This window comes from Adiantum capillus-veneris, chromosome 23 (genome assembly GCF_014529385.1).
Source record: "Adiantum capillus-veneris isolate H3 chromosome 23, ASM1452938v2, whole genome shotgun sequence".
Lineage (NCBI taxonomy): Eukaryota > Viridiplantae > Streptophyta > Polypodiopsida > Polypodiales > Pteridaceae > Adiantum > Adiantum capillus-veneris.
The window spans coordinates 16,412,524-16,420,590 of record NC_140953.1 but is presented as its reverse complement, the minus strand read 5'-3'; the positions used below and the strand labels follow the sequence as shown (position 1 = coordinate 16,420,590).

At 42.6% G+C, this 8,067-nt stretch overlaps 1 pseudogene; it reads left to right on the top strand.

Annotated features, from left to right (window-relative positions):
• The first annotated feature begins 766 nt into the window (after window positions 1-766).
• LOC147427459 (uncharacterized) lies at window positions 767-1,506 on the top strand (annotated as a pseudogene).
• Window positions 1,507-8,067: the final 6,561 nt, after the last annotated feature.

Sequence of the window (8,067 nt, the reverse complement as noted above, 5' to 3'; positions counted from 1 at the left end):
ATATATTGCATCACCCTTTAGGGCCACCCATCTAGACATGTGTGAGAGTTGGAGAAATGCATCTACTAGGTCTGATGCACTTGAGCATTTTAGGCGAATAAGGTCATGGTGGACAACAGGGAAGGCATTGGATAGATCAATTCGGAAGCTTGAGAGTTGGCTTGGTTGGTGGCATCACAGGGCTAGTCGTTGGGGCAACTTTGTGCTTGTGGACAATGAGCCCATAGACAATGCACTGGTGCCAAGGACTAATCTTTCAGAATCTAAGCATGGTTCATGGCTCGCTGGAGAGGGGTATAAACATAAAATTAGTATGTATGATGCATGCATCACCGACCTTGTCAATGCGTACTTTCAATGTGCAAGGAAGCTTTCTTTCTTTGAGGGGAAGCTGATTGGAACGGGGCCTACTCTAGAGGTGTTGATCGATAGAGCAATATCACGACATGCCAAAACACCATCACCGGTTGAAACTACAAAGGTAGTGGATGATGCAATTTCTAGAACTCCAATGTTTTCGCAACGAATTAACTTTAAAGGTGAAAAGAAGACCCTTCGGGTCAAGAGGTCACTGGATAAAGAGGACAACAAAGATGAAGCAAGGTGCAGCCATCGTCCGGAGTACAACTATTTCACAGTAGACAGACAAGAAGCTATCATTCATGGAAAGGGTAAAGTAGGAGACAATGCTGAAAGCCTATTGCATGATCTTGAGGCATGTGAGGTGGAAGTGCATCCCACCATGTGGGCATTGAGGAGAGTGTCGATGGCGAGTACGATCAAGTGTAGCAACTGGGCATCTGGAAAGAAATGTGATGCACTTGTTTGCGGGGGTGAGATAGCACCGTGCTTCAGGAGTGACTGCCAGATGGTCCAATGGAAGAAGGAGAAGTTTTGCTACTTTTGCAACACAGATGTCAGACATTGCTGGAACATTAGTAAGGTTGTGCTACATGCTCCTAGTAGTCTTCCCACAAATTGGCCGATTGAAAAACGGACACACATGAAGATAGTAGAGGCAAATAAGTTAGTGGTTGGAGGATTTGACTTTGGTTTTCAATTGACACAATTTCAGGCAGTCATTGATGCCACAATCCCACTGACAAGTGACCCAAATGTAGAGGAGAGGCAGTGCCTTCCTTACAGACCAGGTGTGTCAAAGCTTGCATATACACAAGTAACTTATGCATTGACTCGAAGAATGCATGTGGAAGATACTGTGGTGAAGAAGATTGGCATTGAAGAGGTGTTCAAACTGAAGGTGTGGAACTCAGCGGATTCAGATCCAGAGCTGATTGATGTTGTGGTTTGGAAGAATCCATCGTGCTCGTGCAAGGAATTTCAAGAACGTGTTTCTTTGAAGAAAAGATATCTTGCTGTTCACACTTATACTATGTGTTCTTGATAACTCTTGGTCAAGATGTGCACGTTAGCATGCATATTCACCAAAGAAAAATAGCTCCCAATATTGTGCATGATATGCTCACACAAGCCAAACGAACCTAAGCAGGTTGAAGGCTCAAAGGTTTTTGTGACGATTATTTATGTCCATCTCGCAAGGGTTTAAAACTAAGAATATCTTAGTTCTTCAATGTGTCTATTATTTATGTCCATCTTGCAAGGGTTTAAAATCAAGAATATCTTTGTTCTTCAATGTGTTGACCCAAAGTATTATTTTTATGAAAAAAATATAATTTCATATAATTTTAATTCATTTTGACATCTACATAGCAACATTTTTGTGAAAAAGATATTATTTCATCTAATTTTATTTGATTTCAACTCTCTCTCTCTCTCTCTCTCTCTCTCTCTCTCTCTCTCTCTCTCTCTCTCTCTTTGACTCTCTCTCTGTGAAAGAACCTTAAGAGCCTTGCTCACTGGCTTTGTTGCAAACTTGCAAAATTGATCATTTGCTCATTTTTATGACAAAATATAATTTCATCTCATTTTGACATCTACAGAGCAACATTTTTGTGAAAAGGTATAATTTCATCTAGTTTTATTTCATTTCAACTCTCTCTCTCTCTCTGTCTCTCTCTCTCTCTCTCTCTCTCTCTCTCTCTCTCTCTCTCTCTCTCTCTCTCTCTCTCTCTCTCTTTGACTCTCTCTCTCTCTGAAAAAGAACCTTAAGAGCCTTGCTCACCGGCTTTGTTGCAAACTTGCAAAATTGAGCATTTGCTCATTTTTATGAAAAAATATAATTTCATCTCATTTTGACATCTACATAGCAACATTTTTGTGAAAAGGTATAATTTCATCTAGTTTTATTTCATTTCAACTCTCTCTCTCTCTCTCTCTCTCTCTCTCTCTCTCTCTCTCTCTCTCTCTCTCTCTCTCTCTCTCTCTCTCTCTCTCTCTCTCTGACTCTCTCTCTCTGAAAAAGAACCTTAAGAGCCTTGCTCACTGGCTTTGTTGCAAACTTGAAAAATTGATCATTTGATCATTTTTATGAAAAAATATAATTTCATCTCATTTTGACATCTACAGAGCAACATTTTTGTGAAAAGGTATAATTTCATCTAGTTTTATTTCATTTCAACTTTAAAGTTCTCTCTGTGTGTATGTGTGTGTGTGTGAAAGAACCTTAAGGGCTTTGCTCACTGGCTTTGTTGCATACTTGCAAAATTGATCATTTGCTCGCCTAGTTGTGCTCGCTTCACGGCCATCCTCCTGGCCTCCCATCATGAGCGTTAGCACAAACTCCTCCTCGCATCGTCATCATCCTTTCCAAAGAAGTCTAAAAAGAGGAATCTTAATAAGATGAGGCACAAGGACACCGTTGAGAACGCGAACTTGCTGTAGGAGATAGAGCTCAAAACTACAAAACAAAGGCCTCAAAACATTAAACCCAAAACCTACGTTTAACACCTCGGTCACACGCAAGAGCAGCCACGTGACTAGACAGAATGTGAGTCTTCTTAGCACTTCGTAATCTCTCAAGGAGTGCTCACACACACACACACACACACACACACACACACACACACACACACACACACACACACACACACACAGGGGCTTACTAATGTATTTAAGGTGGCTCAGGTAGTTGAATGTAGCCCCAAAGTAACCATCCTCCTCCCCCCCCCCCCCCCTTCCCTTATGTGTACGGTATGAGTATGAAATAATGAGGGGCTACCCCTATTGGATACGCTTATGTACAAAATTTAAAACCCTCCCTATTGTACACTCATGTGGTACCGTACGAAAAAACACAGTGAATCCCCAGGGCTAAGACTCTCTTGAATGAACTTGGTGAGATCTGCTAAAGTCATCACAGATATCTTTAGCTCCTTAGCAATAGGCTTTAGGGTCATGGGATGACGCCCCGATGCTTGTGAGCTAGTAGATTTAGACTAAACAGACACTCTTTCTCCTTGAATCATTAAATTATCCTCCAATTGGATCGCATTGGTGGTGACTGCTTCCCAAGTGGTGATACCTCTAATGAATAGGCCATTGTAGATATCCTCATGTCGTAATTCCCTAATGAATCTATCAAGCAATTGGTTATTATTGAAGTGCTCATTTGGATTACAACAAGAATTCAAATGCTTCAAGCGACTAATAAAGTCTCTCACAGACTCTCCTTCCTCTTGTTGGGCTTTTTGAAGCTGAGATGCTACACCCCAAAGAACTTCATCGCGTATGTATTCTTTCAAGAGCAGTCTCCTAAGAGTAGGATAAATTGTTTTTTTTCCACCCTTAGGGTTCTATACCAATCCCCAACCTTTCCACTTAAGGTCAGGCTTAAAGCATTACTCTTATGCAGGTCATTGTGTTCTCCTAGAGAATCGCATACTTGTTCAAACACTTCGATATGCTTTCTCACATCTCCGTCTCCACTAAATTTTTGTGTGAGCTTGGCTATTTGTACTGCCTTACTTCTAGGCTCTCTATCAGGCGTGTTATGCATATTCTCAACAATAGATTGATCGATAGCTTGAGCAAATATTTACAGGTCACCTAAGTGAGTAGGAACTGTGGGTGAAGGCACTCCAGAGACTACATGTGGAATATGTATTTGCATTGGGCTTGGCACATAGGAAGCCCTTGGGTTCCAAGTTTGGTACGGTGTTGTACCATGTGGTGGCCCAAAGTTCATATGTGTGGCCCTAGTCATAGTAGACTTCGGATGTGACATGGTCCCATTTAATAAAGAGCTTGGGTGTTGTGGTTGTGGAGCATAATTTGTTGAAACAATGGGAGGGGTAGGATCTATATGAGCACGAGGACCTATAGGTGCATATGATTGATACACACTTGTAGGTACTGTTGTCGGCATTGAGCTACCATGTAGTGGTGCTTTACTGACAAATGGGACCCATGGCATGTTTCTTGGCATGCCCATCATTGGGGTAGGCATGGTAGCCACGGTCTCATCAAGGGAAAGATGAGCTAGACTTGGAAAGGTAAAGCTATCACTTGTGGGCTCAAATTGCACTGAGAGCCCCGAAAAAACAACATAAGGAGTATCCATCAGACTTACCGAGGGAGTCTCCATTTTCAATAAGGTTGGTTGTTTAGCCTTCCTTGTATCCAAGAATCTCATGAGACCCATTGAAGGCATGTGGATCCCCTTATTCTATCTCTCTACCTCAATAACCCTATGGATGACCTCACAAACTCTTTGTTGTTGATCCTCTACACTAGTGGCACCCGTTGTGGATTGTAGGACATCTAACCAACCCACGTGTTAGGTGTGATCTGTGTATAGATCGGTTAGAGTTTTCGTTTTTAGTTTGTACTCCCAGTTCTCATCTAGGAACGTTCTATTTAGGATTGAGTTGCTAGGGGTGTCCTTTGAACTCGATGCAATGTGGCTCTCTATGGGTTGACCCTTAGATGTCGCTAGTTCAGGAGCACTCAATTGCTCGCCTGGCATGGATGTTGACATAGGGGCTTTTGCTTTTAACTCTCTCCTTTGCTCTGTCGTACGTAAGCTCTCAATTTCCTTTTTCCTAGCGGCAATAATATACCGCTCAACCTCTTACACTTCGGAAAGGCTTCTACCATCTGGTAATATAAACTTGGAGGGGAATAGCTCTGAAGATTCACGGGGTGCAGTGAATGGAGTATTGACATGCACGTTCTCCAGGAGCATGGGGTCTATGTTGGTCATGAATGGAGAATTTACTTCCCCACCCCCCTCATTTACATCGTTAGCTCGATGTTCGGAGCGAGTGTCTTTACTAAAGGTTTTCTTCAAGTGGCTAAGCATGCTGACCGTGGGCCCATGGCATGCATGTCCTAGCTTGAGCTATTAGGATTAGGCATTGGGTAACCCTCCATGACGTCGTAGTGAGAGGAAGAGTCACTAGACGCAATATGTGGGTTCTGAGTAGTACTACCTTGGGTTCCTGTTGAGGGCCTAGAGCCTAAGGTAGAGGAATAATGAGTGCCCACCTAAATGGAGACACTCTCTCTGTGCTCGTCCTCTAGCACAAGACCAGAGCGTAGGTGCATGTGACCTTAACACTCTAGAGGTGTTGGTGAGTGCCCGTGAAGGCCGCTCACGTAGTTTTTTAGGTGTTTACAACCCAAATTTTATTATTATTTTTGGTCCCTTTTTTTAACCGAGGCACGAAATATGGCATGCGATAGTTAAAAACCAGCATCTTGGCTAGGGGGATGTGCCGTGCTTTACAGTCCCCGATTCAGTTACGTCCAGCCCTCGAAATCCTAGAACTAGTCTTTTCCTAGGTGGGGAGAGGGCTAGAATTAGTAAGTCCAAAGGGTGAGTGTGAAGGGGATGGTGGAGGACTTGAGGAATTTGCCCCACATGCCCTCCCTTCACTTGAGGTCCTAGTCTTTATATATAAAGTTGTGTATATAGTATATCATAAGACTGAGGACTGAGGCCTCAGCCTGGGCTTGGGCTTGGGGGAAGATCCTGATGCCTTCCTTTTAAGATAAGTTTTTTAAATTTTTGTTTTGAGTTTTCATTTTATTCCCAAATATCCCGAGCGTTTTTTTTCCATTTAAAAAAAAAAAACTTTTTCTGAGGATAATGAGGCTGTGTGGATGCCAAGCTCCCAGGTGCACATAGCAGTTCCTGCAAACTCTGTCTAGCCTCTTTCCAACTAACACGACTAATTACACCTAATTAACTCTAGCTACCTCTACTAACACACTGTCAAACACAGTACTCTGCACACTCAGACAGTCAACTCTACTGCTCATTGTCTACTCTACTTCTCCCTATGAATATTCACTAACAGGTTTACTAATACCTGCTCATTACAGATCTTGCAAAACTAATAAAAACAGTACAATGCAACACTAATAGAGCTTATAGCCACTTAATAGAAACTGACAAAAACTTGCTATTTGCCCTTTACAGTCACGTAACACTAGCTAACAAAACAATACAAAAAACAAATAGCTTCTAGAGGTAGCACTGAGTGTTCTTCAAGATTAATGCAATGCATTTCCCAGAAATGGCACCAAAAATGTACGCTTTGCTGTAGGTATCAAAGCTGGGACTTGCATGTGCATTGTGTGCAAGCCTCAAAAAGCTGCAAATACACAACTAGAAGAGCCTAGTAAGCTCAAAGGGACAGAGTTGTGTCACTCACCACTCAATGCTTTTTTCGTGAAGGATCATGTGCTGCAAAGAAGAAGGAGCCATCGTTGATGCATGTTAACCGACAAGTCAGATAGTGGAGTCAATATTGGGCAAATAGGAAGCTTGGGGACTACCCAACACTCCCTATCACTTGGTGTTGACCTTGGTGTAATCGATGATGGAGACCGTTTTGGTGATGTGATTACAAGTCATGCAGTGGAGTCAATACTGTGAAAATAGGAAGCTTGGAGACTTCCCAACGCTCCCTATCGCTTGGTGTTGACCTTGGTGTTAACGTCATTACATGTGACAGTGGAGTCATCACCGAGCAAATAGGAGGCTTGGGGAACTTCCCAACGCTCACCATCGCTTGGTGCTCACCCCGGCAAATGGGCATTGGCCAGTAAACATCCACGGATATCACATTCTTCTGAGTCACAGAGTGGTCTTGTCGGTCCTATAGGTGTTTGGGTGATCGGCGATGAGAGGCGCGCCACATATCTCATTTGATATTATTTTTACTTTGACCAGCCACTATGGGCACCCATGTGTGAATGGGTTAAACTCTTATAAAAGGTCCATTTGACCTAAAAACTCTTATTCTCTAAGGTTTAAGCTAAGAAGTGCTCTTGCTCCATCTCTATCTCCTTCTCCTTTGTGTATGTGTGTGTGTGTGTGTGTGTGTGTGTGTGTGTGTGTGCTAGAGAGAGAGAGAGAGAGAGATAAACGAGAGAGTGTGATCGAGCATTACGGAAACATCGATAGCGGGAGGCGGTAAAGCGCGGCATTGGCAGCAGCTCCTTCTTGATTTTGCAGCACAAGATCTTTCACGACGGAAGCATTGAGAGGTGAGTGACACACCATTGTTCTTTGGGCTTGCTAAGACTCTCTAGCTGTGTGTTTGCAGCCTTTTGAGGCTCGCACACAGTGCACATGCAAGTTCCTAGCCTTCGACACGTATGGCAAAGCGTACATTTTTGGCGTCGTTGTCCGGGACATCCTTGCATTAAGCTTGAGGAGCACTCATTGCTACCTCTGGAAGATTTTATTCCATCCGTTTTTTGTTTTTTGTTGAGTTCTGTGACAACTATTAATTGACTGTAAAGGGCAGATTAGCACGTTTTTGTTTTTGTTAGTTTTCCAAGATCTGTATTGTTCAGGTGTTAGTGAGTATAGATAGCGAGAAGTAGAGTAGACAGTGAGCAACAGAGTTGACTGTGTGTGAGTGTGCAATTTTGTGTTAGACAGTTAATTATCTGTTAATTATCTGTAAGGAGGTTAGACAGAGCTAGGAGGTGATGTGTGCGCGTGGGAGCTCCGCGTCCACGCGGCCACATTATCCTCAACAAAAGTTTTTTTTAAAAAAATAATCAGGATATTTGGGACTAAAAAGAAATCCTGAAATTAAAATTAAAAAATATTATTCTAAAAGGAAGGGATCGGGATCTTTCCCCAAGCCCAAGTCCAGGCCTTGATCCTCAGTTTTATGATATACTACT